Here is a 13,843-nt window from a genome sequence, read left to right as displayed (position 1 = left end):
AGGTGAGTGGTGGAGGAGTTGGGTGAACGTGCTGAAGAGAAGGCTTCAGTTAATACCAGCATGGAGGCTACAGTTAATACCAGATTTGAAAGTTACTAAGTAGATATTAAAAGTTCTTATCACAAGAGGAAAAAAAATTAACAATGCAAGGTGATGGATGTTAACTAAATTTATTGTGGTAATTGTTTCACAATCCATAACTACTTGATATATAAAGGTATACAAGATACATGTATCCGTTATATCTAAATACACTAGGGGGGAAAGAAAATATCAATTTAATCCAGCTCTATGTATTTTGAATCCAGTCATATAGACAAAGTGGAATACATTCTGGGAATGCAAGTTTGGTTTATCATTATGAAAGCAATGAATTTCCGATCTAAAGATGGCAGACTACAAGAATCCTGAGCCAACCTCCTTCCACAGACAACCAAGGCTGCAACTACAGTTGACCACTGAACAGCATGGGGTTAGGGGCACCTACCCGCAATGTAGTATAAAAAAAAAAAGTCCGCAAGGGAGCCCGGGTGACTCCGTCAATTAAGCATCTGATTCTTAATTTTGGCTCAGGTCATGATCTCATGGTTGGGAGACTGAGCTCCATGTTGGGCTCTGCACTGGGCGTGGAGCCTGCTTATAATGCTCTTTCTCTCTGCCCTTCCCCTGCTCATGCTTGCTCTCAAAAAGAGAATTTTAATAGTATGTTAATTATCCCAGAGGTCCTTTAAACTAGCCTAACATCTACTTTATAGGAGTCCCAGAAGGAGAAGAGTGAGGAGTCAGAAAATACATTTGAAGAACTACCTGAAGACTTCCCTCACCTAGGGAGGAAAATAGAAACCCAGGTCTAGGAAGCACAGAGGGACCCCCAACAAAATGGCAGATGAAAGCAATTCATCTCTAACAAAACACCCATAAGGCTAATAGCTGATTTTTCAGCAGAAACTTTGAATAGATCATGCCACCTACCTCTCTGGCCTGTGAGGTGTTCAAAGGAAAAAAAAAAAACACAATAAAGAATACTGTACCCAGCAAGGTTGTCATTCAGGATTAGAAGAGACCGAGTTTCCCCAGATAAAAGTTGAAGGAACTTATCACAACTAAATTGATCTCACAATTATTAAAGGGGATTATTTAATTGGGGGTGGGGTGCGGGTGGGGGGGGGGGGGAAGGCCACAATTAGATTATGAGAATCTCACCAGAAAACCTGTTGAAATAGTGTATCAACCATATATAAAAACTAGTGTAAAAGTTAAGAGACCAAAGTGGTAAGGTCAGTTATGTCTGTAATAGTTAAGGATACAGATGCAAAAATGGTGTAAAATAGGTCATTAAATACACAAAGTGTGTGTGTGTGTGTGTGTGTGTGTGTGTGTGTGTGTGTGTGTGTGTGTGTGTGTGTGGTGGGGGGAGGAGTAAAACATTGCTATTCGAAGGTGTTTTAACTTAAGTGACCATCAACTTAAAAGAATGCTATATAGCTAGGGTGTTACGTGTGAACTTCATGACAACCACAAACCTAAACTCAAGGGCAGATATGGAAAGAGTAAAGGAATTTAAATGTGAAAGCTATTGAATCACAAGGCAAGAGAGCAGAGAAAGGAACAGAACTTCGTAAAAACCAGAAATCAATGAAGAAAATGGCAATGAGCACATACCTGTTAGTTTTTTTTTTTTAACCTATTAGTTACTTTAAATGTAAATGGTCTAGGGGCACCTGGGTGGCTCAGTCAGTTAAGTGTCCGACTTCGGCTCAGGTCATGATCTCAGTTTGAGTTCGAGCCCCACATCAGGCTCTGTGCTGAAAGCTCAGAGCCTGGAGTCTGCTTCGAAATCTTTGTCCCCAGTCTCTCTGCCCCTCCCCCCGCTCTCACTCGGCCTTTCTCAAAAATAAGTGTAAAAAAAAAAAAAATTAAACCTAAATGGTCTAAATGTTCCAAAAGACGTTGGGTGACTGAATAGATAAAAAAATAAGTAAATAAGACCCATCTATATGCTGCTTACAGAAGACTCACTTTTGACTGGAGGACACGTACAAATTGCAAGTGAAGGGATGGGATAAAATAGACCATGAAAATGGAAGGGAGAAGAAAGCTGAAGTAGCAATACTTATATCATTACATAATGATAAAGAGATTAATCCAAAGATATATAGCAAATATAAATGATGCTCCAATATGGGAGTACATAAATATATAAGGCAAATATTAGCTAACACAAAGGAGCAATTGACAATACAATAGAAGAAGACTAACTTACATCAATGGATAGACCATGGCGGGGGGGGGGGGGGGGGGGGGGGAGAGGGAGGGGGCGAGAAGTCAGTAGGGAAACAGCAGCCTTAAACATTAGACCAGATAAACTTGGCAGCTGTATATAGAACATTTCATCCAAAACAATACACTTTAAGTGCATGTGGAACATTCTTCATGACGAATGATAGGATTTCAATTCTCTTAAGACTGTCTATCAAGCATTGTTTTCTAATAGCAGTATGAAACTAGGAGAGAAGAAAAACTAGGAAGAAACATGCAGGCTAAATAACATGCAAGTAAACAACCACTGGGACAATGAGTAAACCCAAGAGTCAATCTAAAGATAATGAGACAAAGGAAAATGAAAATGTTCCAAAACACCTATGGAACACAGAAAAAGCAGTTGGAGAGAAGTTTATAGCCATACAAGCCTACCTCAAACAAAAATCTCAATCTAACCTTACACCTTAAGGATCTAGAAGAACTAATGATGCCCAAAGTTTGTAGAAGAAAGGAAATAGGGATAAGAGTAGAAACAGATGAAAAATAAAAACAATGGAAAAGATCAATGAAATGATGGGCTTTTTTAAAAGATTAGATGGTGGTTAAGTCTTTACCAGACTCAAAAAAAGGACTCAAAATCAAAAAGGAAATTACTAGTAACAGAAATCCAAAGGATTAGAGACTACTATGGACAATTATATGCCAACAAGTTGGACAACCTACAAGAAATGGATGAACTCCTAGAAACACAATCTTCCAGGAGTGAAAGGAGGAAAAAAAAAACAAAAACAAAAAAAACCAGGGAAATCTGAACAGACTACTAGTGAGGTTTACCCGATAATAAAAATCCTCCAAAACTAAAGTCCAGAACCAGAGGTTTCACAGGTGAATTATATCAGACATTTAAGGAAAAGTTACTTATTTTCAAACTATTCCCTCCCCCCCCCCCCAAAAAAAAAAATTGCAGGGAATGTTTTCAATTCGACTCTAGGAGGCTAACCTTATCCTGACACCAAAAAGCAGATAACACTCAAGAAAATTATATGCCAATATCCTTGACAAGGATATATACTCAAATAATTTGAGTAAGCAGATATTAGTAAGCAGAATTCAGAGTATATTAAAAGGTACATAACCCACCATAATGTGGGATTTATTCTGTTGGTGTAAGGATACTCAAGAACTATAATCAACATGATATGCTATATTAGCAAAATAAGAGAAATCATGATCCTAACAAATGCAGAAAAAGCACTGGAAAAATTCAACATCCATTAATAAACTTGCTCAACAAGTAGATATGGAGAGAATATAACAAAGTAACAGCCATTTATGACAAACCCACAGCTAACGTTTTATTCAATAGTGAAAACCTGAAAAGTTTCCTCGAAGATCAGGAACAATAAAACATACCTAATACCTCTCTTTTAGGATTACAAGACCCAGTTCCAATGTGGGGGAAGGGGTCCCCCCCCTCACAACAACAAGCCATTTTTAGACACCAGCCAAGTGTCTGAGACTACCAAATTCTCAAATTATTTACCCAGAGACCACATCAAATTTCACAGGTTTTTGGACTCCGTGAGTGCTACATGGCTGTCTTTATCCCTTCATCCCTTACTTCAGACATCACTCATGGGCTTCAAGCTGTAACCTGTGCTTCTGACCAACTGGCTAGATCAGAGTTTCTCAAGACCTCTTCCTTAGGTTCTCTTGTTATAGTGGCTCACAAAACTCAAGGAAACCCTTATGCTTACTACTTTATTAAAGGATATGATGAAGTATATGAATCACCAACCAGATGAAGAAATACAGGACAAGGTATGGGGAAAGGGCACAAAAGCTGCCATGCCCTCTCTACTTCTTATTCTCCCCGTTATGTCCAGTGTGCTCACCAGCCCAGACAGCTCTCTGAACCCAGTCCTTTTGGTTTTTTAGGGAGGCTTCATTGCATAGCTGTGATTGACTCCATCAAGGACTGTTGGCTGAATCTACCTGCAGCCCTTCTCCCTTTCCTGGAGTTCAGGAAGTAGGGCTGAAAGTCCCAATCCTCCAATTCTGTGGTTGGTCCTCAGGGAACAAGCTCCTATCCCAAATGGGGTCCAAAAGCTACCTGCATTAGTATTAGGACATCCATGTCCCCTAGATGTTCTGAAATGTTTTTAGGAACTGTGGGTGAAAACAAAATATGACCAGATTTCTCAGCTATAATAACCAACAGGATTTTCTTACAAGTTGTTACATCACAGTCCAACCCCTGGTCTTCAGACAGATCTCTTACAGGAATGGTCATAAAATTCAAGATTATCACCACATGACTAAAATCTCACTGAGTCACTATTAACTATCCAGCCTAGCATTATACCATATGAGAAGTTATCCCAGGGTGAGCCCCCCCCCCCCACCTCAGGTTTGTAGACTTCTATTTGATCTTGTCAGATTCCAAAGGCAGGAATGGTCTCAGTAGTAGACTTCTCCCTTTCAGCATCTGATATAATCGAGCTAAGAGGCAAGATTCTCTTGCTCCAAGCCTCCTTCCAGGTGTTAATGAAGTATTGGAACCCATTTTTTTCATTCCCTCACCCTCAGTTACTATTTTTCTTTCCATTTAGATCCATTTCTTTCCATGTAGATCCACGTATGGCCACTGTGCTGGTCTAGATTGCAGGGAGCAATACTAGTCTAGGAAATGCTGACCCGTCAGTCTACTCCTTTTCCTGGAATAAGGCCACACACATACACATACATACATACACACACACACACACACACACACACACACACACACACACACACACACACAGAACCAATTCATTATCTGGCAATGTAACTGCATTCACTGCTAATCCCAATTTTGCAAGATAAAGTGAAGGCACATCTTGCCCCATCAGGCCCTTAGGAATTCTTTCAAGTTTACAAAGTGTAGTTACAATTTCTTGCTTAGAAATTATCCCAGTTTACAGCCCTTGTAATTGCAGTCCTGGTCTTATGACTCCTGCATCAAGTAGGTAGGGGACCAAAAAAAAATAAATAAATAAAAAATAAAAAAATAAAAAAATAAAAAGATGTGGGGAATAAAGAATATTAGCACCTTCTTCAGCCCTACCTCTGCAGATCCACCGGTGGGCAGGGGGTGGGGGAGATTTATCCAGCGGGACATTCCTTTAAGCCTACTTATGTTCCTATGGAGTGTGGTTGCATACTCATGAAGGCATGTAAGCCAGTCCTTCAGGCCTTTTTCTAGCCCCCTCCACCCACCCATTTTAGAAGGCCAGTATTTTAGTTGCCCTGTCCATTTCTCTCTTAAACTTACTCTGAAGAGGATAACTCTTTTCCTCTTGTTGGGCATTATGGGCTATGCTTCAGCTAGGTTCAGGGCATTCTCACCAAGGAATCTGCCACATAGCCACTTGAAATTGGGCTCACTTGTTGGCAGACAGAACTGTTCTTACTGGCATTTTATGCCTCAGAAGATGAGAAATATGCCCAGATTCAGCCAGTTTCTGCATTGCTACAGCATCCCCATGTCCACTTGTTTAATGGACCAAGATGGCCATCTCAAGGGGGCCCCAGGAGATATGGTTTTTTTTTTTTTTTACTTACCTTCTGAACCTGGAAGTGAGTTCTTCGGATGGGAAGCATTCCTTATATGTTCCTTAAGTTCAAGTGTTTTTCCTAGGGCCATTCCCCACAAGGGTATTCTTAGTCCAGTTTTCTACTGTACATCTTCTTGACCATATGGCCAGTCCATTGGCCACCTCCCATAGACCAGTAAAAACCTAAACATAAGGGCTTTTACTACTTACTGTTCAATTATCCAATGACTGCTAGAAAAACAGCATGCAGTTTGTCCCACCAAGCTTGTTTTTATCTTCAATTATGGTTGTAGACTTCCAAATAGTATGTTGTCCATTCACCTTGGATCAATAAACCAAGCAGCTCTGTTCAGCAGAGAGCTGTTCATAAGGCATTGTTCATGTGACAGTACATTCTGGAAGCTTCTCAGGGAGCTCCAAAATTGGTCCTAGAGGAAAAGACACCCCTTGTTTTTGACTATCTTCTTGTATTCAGCAGGCAGCATGGTTTTACATAAGCCATTTCTATGTGATTGAATTTTTCTGGGCACTGCCATTTCTATTAGGGAATTCCTCCAACACCATTTTAGACACTGTGGGTATTGTGTTTTAGGATCATTTTAGGTCTTTAAGCCATGGGTTGGCTTCAGTTAATGATGTTCAGTAGCAAGGTGGTAATACCCCTCAGATGGAAATTTTCTAGTCCAATAGCCAAGTAGCCATCATTGAGAGGGACTTACAGGCTCCTGTCACAAGCCCCAGTCTAGGTTCCACATAGGGCGAGGGCATAGAAAATTGGTCACCACAGTGCTTCAGTTTCTACTCTGCACTGGGTGGGTTCATGCAATCTTATTGATTCCCATTTAGCATGTTCAATTAATACTGCTTGAAAGCAAGTTTTATATGCCTTCTTTACAACACTAGAGAAATATTTCCCAGTGAGATGAATTGTCCATCCCCACAATAGTCAGGTAAAATAAGCCACAATTTCACTTAGAGCATTTCTAAACTACAAAATTCTAGAAGCTTTTAATATAATTCCATCAACTCATATTTGTAACTGTAGCCTCTGTCAGGACTTCACCTAGAAGACTCGGTTTTACAATACTGTGTAGGTAAAGGGTTTTTTGGCCAGACATAATACTTTTTCCCAGTTAACCATTCAGGTAGAAGAGACCCTTCTTTGTGGAATAGCTGCTTAAAACATTCCAACTTCATAATCCTAGCAACTATTATGTTTTTAACTTTTCTTAATCGTAGGCCATGTCAAACCTTTACTGATGGGTTTTGGTACAATGGTCCATGGAACTCCCATGTCAGAGTCCTGGAAAATTTCCTTCTTGACCATCCCCAACCCACCCCTGGCCATTTTAACTACTCATTTGTATAAGACTTTGGGTCCCTAGCAAGGGGTTGAACCAAGGGACTCTGGCCCTTTTTGTCAACCTTCAACTTGATTACCCTGCCAAAACTCTGCCCCAAGAGGTTGCTGGTCAGGTATCTCATGGTCTTTGCCTTCTGTTTTTTTTTTTTTAATTCTTCCAAATGGTGGTTAATAGAGCAGACTTTTTGGGGGGGCCCTTTAGTTGGGGGAAACAAGGGGTCCCTTTGGTCTATTCAATCGCTATTAGTGCTCCATCAAGAGCTTTATTTTAACTCCATCAATGTTGACTTTACTCATCCTATTTTTCAATAGCCATCTAAAGACTTACACCTTGTTTGTTCCAGTCCCTTGACTCCTCCCCTTTGTTCACTGCCACAGCACCCTCCGCAACCATTTTCTTAGTTACCTTAATGTTTATTAGTATCAGTAAGAACCATACAGGGAAGATAGTAAATAGCATAGGACTCAAACAATTTTCAGTTTTGTAGCAGAAAAGTTACAGGGCATGCTAATGTAACACAGGCCTCCTTAATCACACCATTTGCCCCAACATGGGTAACAAGTATATCCAACAGGTAAACCTCTCAGTCATCATAAAGCCAATTCCACATGGTTTGCACGTGAAACATAGCTGCATCATCTGAGGTGTTCCATTTGGTATTTACTGAGGGGAGTTGGGCAGCCCCTCTTGGGATAAACACACTGAAAAGTGGCTTTTATCTAGTCCAACAGGCTGGCTCTTCCCTCTGGAACAGCCTCCTGTGTGTCTGGATTACATACAGTCATCTGTGATTGCTCCATAGTGAGCTGTGGGTCCTGCATCAAACTAAATATGCTCTTGTAGTCTGTAGCATTCAGAACAAAAGACACAGCCCTCAAATTGGTTGCTCTCACAATTTCAATGAAAGGTGTCTCAGGAAGTTGATGAAAGTGATCTATAAAAGGAAACCACCCCTTCACATTAAACCCTCCGATTTCGATAGTTTTCTGGTTTTGCCTTCCTCCACAGCACTATTACAGATAAAATATTCTATCCTGTGGTTACTGTCTTTTTCTTATTAGGTTGCATTTCCTTATGTATCAAGTGAACTAACTCCCTACCAGTTGGAACCATTTTTAAATTCCATTGGTAACTCTTGCCTTTAATAACTGACTGCAGCACAGTTGCCATTCCAGACTCTGAGTAAAGACATGGCCACCTTGGAATCAAAGGTTTCTAACCCTTGACTTTGTCTTTTCTCTTAGAAAAGCCACATGTTTCTGGAAGCCATTGCTGGTCTAACAAATCCCACTTCACGGACACCAACTCCCCTTATACCGACTTTTTGTGATCTCAAAGTTCCACTGTGAAGAGAGGGGATCTCCTCACAAAAACACTATCAAGCAATTCTGAAACACTAGGAGGGTATTGGAGAATTCAGCCCAATTCTAATACTAATATTACTTACCCAGAGACAGCATCAGATTCTACAGGTTAAGAGATCAGTGCTTTCCCCCACAAGATGGTCCTTTACCCCATACTTCAGATGTCAGTTGTAAGCCCCAATTATTTCCTGGGCTTCTAAACATACTGACTACAGATTGGAGTTTCCAAGGACCTTCTCCACAGACTTCACAGATACCAAGTCTAGGTTGTTACCTATAGTTCTGACTGACTAGAGGTCAGAGTCCCAGGAGCTCCTCAATTTCTTTTGGTTTACTAGAGTGGCTCACAGAGGTAAGGGAAACATTTATGTTTGCTACTTTATTAAAGGATATGATCAAGTATATGGATCACCAGTCAGATAAGGAGATATATAGGGCAAGGGACACAGGGTATGAAGTTTTCCATGCCTTCCACAGCTGCCTCGTTCTCGCCTTACCTCATGTTCAGTAAATCAGAAGCTCACCGAACCCAGTCCTTTTCAGCTCCTATGGAGGCTTCATAGTCATAATTAACTCAGTCAATGGCTATTGGCTGATTCAACCTCCAGCCCCTCTCCCTTCCCTGCAGGTGGGGAGAGGGAGGAGGGGCTAAAATACCCTCTTTCACATGGTTGGTTCTCCTGGAAACCAGCCCCTACCCTTGGATGGGGTAAGGTGGCTACTTTTATTAGTATCAAGACACCCATGTTGCCTTCATAACTCTGAAGCATTCTTAGGACTTCTGGATGACCAAATACATCTGAGAAACATTTTGGTCATCTAAATGACAAAAATACATACATTTCTTATAAATTGTATGGCAACAAGGATGCCCATTCCTCCTGCTTTTTGTTCTATATAGTACTGGAAGTCCTATCCTAAGCAAAAAATAAAAATGGAAGTCGTCCAAATTGTAAATAGGAAGTAAAGAAGTCATGGGATGCCTGGGTGGCTCAGTTGGTTAAGTGACGGGCTCTTAATCTAGGGTTAGGTCATGATTTCACTGTTTGGGAGATCGAGCCCTGCATTGAGCTCCATGTTGACAGTGCCTAGCCTGCTTGGGATTCTTTCTCCCTCTCTTTGACCCTCCCCTGCCCGTGCGGTCATCTCAAAGAAAAAAAAAAAGACATCAGAATAAAAAACTCTGAAAGTGGGCTTAGATTCCCATGCCAACATAACAAAGGCCCTATTTGAAACACCCACAGCTAACATACTCAATGGTGAAAACTGAAAGCTCTTCTAAGATCAGGACCAAGACAAGGATGTCCACTCTTGCCAATTTTATTCAACATAGTACTGGAACCGTAGCCACAGCATTCGTACAAATAAAAGAAATACAAGTTGGTAAGGAATATGGTCACTTCTTGCAGAAGTTATAGTTTATATAGAAAAACTCAAAAAAAAACCAAAAAAACTAGTACACATGAATTCAGTAGTTGTAGGATATAGAGAAATCTGTTGCATTTCTATGTACCAATAATGAAGTAGAATAAAGCAATCCATTTAGAATTGCACCGGAATAGTAATAAACTTGGAGTGAGGAGACCTATACTCTAAGAATTATGAAACATTGATGAAAGAAACAGGATGATACAAACACATGGAAAAATATACTGTGTTCATGAAGAATGTTTGGGGTAATATGGGCATTTTAACAACCTACAAATTCAATGCAATCATCAAAATACCAATATTTTTCACAAGGCTCGAACAAATAATCCTAAAACTTGGATGGAACCAAAGACATCCTCATCTACCCAAAACAGTCTTAACAAAACTTGAGGTATCATAATCCCATATTTCAAGATAAACTACAAAGCTATAATAAAAGGAGTATGCTGCTGGTGCAAGAAGATACATAAATCAATGGAACACAACAGGGTACCCAGAAATAAACCCATACTTATTTGGTCACTAATCTACAATGGAAGGAGGCAAGAACATACTATGTTGAGAATAAGCGGTGCTGGGAAAAAACAGCTACATGCCAAACAATGAAACTGGATCACTTTCTTAACCACACACAAGAATAAACTCAAAATGGATTAAGGACCTAAATGGAACATCTGAACATCATACTACTACTAGAAGAAAGTAGAAGAAGTAATCTCATGGGGCTTTAGCCTTAGCAACATTTTTTTTTCAACATTTATTTTTGGGACAGAGAGAGACAGAGCATGAATGGGGGAGGGGCAGAGAGAGAGGGAGACACAGAATCGGAAACAGGCTCCAGGCTCTGAGCCATCAGCCCAGAGCCTGACGCGGGGCTCGAACTCACGGAGCGCGAGATCGTGACCTGGCTGAAGTCAGAGGCTTAACCGACTGCGCCACCCAGGCGCCCCTAGCAACATTTTTCTAGACCGGTCTCCTCAGGCAAGGGAGACAAAAACAAACACACACACACACACAAACACACACACACACACACACACACACACACACCGCTATTGGGACTACACAAAAAGTTTTTCACAGTGAGGGAAACCAACAAAATGAAAAGACAACCTACTGAATGGGAGAAGTTATTTGCAAATATATCCAATAAGGGGTTAGTATCCAAAATATGTAAAGACCTTATACAACTCTACAAAGAACAAAATAAACTACACATAATCTGATTAAAAATGGGCAGAGGACCCGAACAGACATTTTTGCAGATAAGGCCTGCAGATGGCAAACAGACATGTGAGAAGATGCTCAAGATCCCTAATCTTTACAGAGATGCAAATCAAAACCACAATGAGATATCACTACACACCTGTCAGAATAGCTCCTATCAGAAGCACAAGAAATAATTGTTGGCAAAGATGTAGAAAAAAGGGAATGGTCATGGAAAACACTATGGAGGTTCCTCGAAAAATTAAGGCATAAATACCATAGGACCCAATAATTCATTGATTTTTCCCTGAAGAAACTAACATTGATTTGGAAAGATAGAGGAACCCTTATGTTTATTGCAACAAGATCTGAAACAACCTGTGTCCATTGATACATGGTTCTAGAATAGGTGGTAAGTACACACACACAAAAATGGAGTATTACTTAGCCATAAGAAGAATGAAATCTGGTGTGCCTGGGTGGCTCTTTTAAGCATCAGACACTCGATTTCTACTCAGGTCATGATCTCCCAGTTTAGGGGATTAGCTTTCTGCTGCTCCCTGGCTCTCACATGCTCTCCTCTATTCGCTCTCAAAATGGATTTTTAGAAACTTAAGAATGGAATCTTGCCATTTACACAAACATGGATGGACCTACAAGGTATTATGCGAAGTGTAATAAACCAGATTGAGAAAGTCAGATATCATAGAATCTCACTTATATGTATAATCTAAAGATAAATGAACAAAATGAAACAGACTCAAATATAGAAAAAAAACTAGTGGTTGCCTGAAGGAGTGGGGGTGAGGGCTTGGCAAAATAGGTGAAGGGGATTAAGGTGTAAAAAAATTCCAGTAATAAGTCACAGGGATATACTGTAGAGCATAGGGAATATAGTCAATAATCTTGTAGCTGTAGGATGACAGATGGTAACTAGACTTATCCTAGTAATCATTTTGTGATGTATATAAATGTCAAATCAATGTTGTACACCTGAAACTAATAGGATTTTGTGTGTCAACTGTACTTGAAAAAACCCGATGTATTTATCCATTTAACATGACTAGAAGAAATATATACATGATTTTAGGAGATACAAAAAAATGTTTAACTTAATACCCATAGGTAATAAAAACCCTCAGTCAACTAGGAATAGAGGATTTTCTCCACCTGACAAAAGGCATCTATGAAGAGTGTACAGCTAACATGCTTAATGGTGAAATGCTAAGTTGCTTTCCCCTTAAAATTCTGAACAAGGGCGTACCCTTTATATTTTCTATTTAACATTGTATAAAAGGTCCAAGTCCAGCCTTAATGCAAGAAAGATTGAAAAGCAGAGTTTGGAAGGGAAGTAGTAAAACTATAAGATCACATCTAACACAGTAGCTATCAAAATAGGAACAGCAGTTTGCAAAGCTAGAAAAAAAAAAAAAAAAAAAAAAGATTTGTATGGAACCACCAAACATCTCCAAATAGCCAAAGCAACCTTGAAAGAGGAAAGCAAAGGTGAAGGCCTCACAATTCGGGACTTGAAGCTGAATTACAAAGCTATGATCATCAAAACAGTATGGTACTGGCACAAAACAGACACATAGATGAATGTAATAGAATAGGGAACCCAGAAATGAGCCCACAACTATCCAGTCAGTTTTTGACAAAGCAGGAAAGAATATCCAATGAGGAAAAGACAAGCTCTTCAACAAATGGTGTTGGACGACTGGACAGGGACATACAGAAGAATGAAACTGGACCACTTATACCATACACAAAAACTCACAATGGATTAAAGATCTAAATATGAGACCTGAAACTATCAAAATTCTAGAGGAAAACATAGGCAGTAACCTCTTTGACATCAGCCACAGCAACTTCTGTGGATAGGTCTCCTGAGGCAAGGGAAAAAAAAAAAAGCAAAAATAAGGTATTGGGACTTCAAAATAAAAAGCTTCTGCACAGTGAAGGAAACAGAACTAAAAGGCAACCTATGGAATGGGAGAAGATATATTTGCAAATGACATAGGTGATAAAGGGTTAGTATCCAAAATATGTAGAGAACTTATCAAACTCAACACCCTAAAATGAATAATCCAATTAAAAAATACAGAGAAGACCTGAATAGACATTTTTCCAGAGAAGATATACAAAAGGCCAACAGACACAGAAGATGCTCACTCATCAGGGAAATACAAATCAAAACTACAAGGAGCTATCACCTCACACCTGTCAGAATAGGTAAAGTCAACAAGAAACAACGGGTGTTGGCAAGGATGTGGACGAAGTGGAAGCTCTCACACTGTTGGGGGGAATGCAAACTGGTGCAGCTACCCTGGAAAATATGGAATTTCCTCAAGTTAAAAACAGAGCTACCTATGATCCAGCAATTACACAATTACTATTTTTGTATACTGAATACCCGATTTGGGTAAATACCTAATTCAAAGAATTACACGCACCCAGTGTTTATAGTGGCACTATTTACAATAGTCAAACTATGGAAACAGCTCAAGCTTCCATTAACATATGGATGGATAAAGATGTTTATATATACATGTGTACGTGCACACGCACACTCACAATGGAATGTTACTCAGCCATAAGAAAAATGAAATCTTGCCATTTT

The 13,843-nt window shown here is 39.8% G+C and overlaps 1 long non-coding RNA gene across 20 annotated transcripts in view; it reads right to left on the bottom strand.

The window, feature by feature from the left end:
• The window catches only part of LOC123379156, a 107,418-nt gene that overhangs the window by 89,840 nt on the left and 3,735 nt on the right, over nucleotides 1–13,843 (bottom strand). For 10 of the 20 annotated variants that reach the window (XR_006583220.1, XR_006583219.1, XR_006583218.1 and 7 more), the window contains exon 2: nucleotides 5,866–6,286. This is a non-coding gene — a long non-coding RNA (uncharacterized LOC123379156). Of the gene's footprint in view, nucleotides 1–3,591; nucleotides 4,980–5,012; nucleotides 5,258–5,865; nucleotides 6,287–13,843 lie in introns of those variants that run through there. The other 10 variants (XR_006583233.1, XR_006583216.1, XR_006583234.1 and 7 more) reach the window with 7 other exon arrangements.

The sequence above is a fragment of the Felis catus genome, chromosome C1, assembly GCF_018350175.1.
Source record: "Felis catus isolate Fca126 chromosome C1, F.catus_Fca126_mat1.0, whole genome shotgun sequence".
NCBI lineage: Eukaryota > Metazoa > Chordata > Mammalia > Carnivora > Felidae > Felis > Felis catus.
This window is presented reverse-complemented; position numbering and strand designations above follow the sequence as displayed.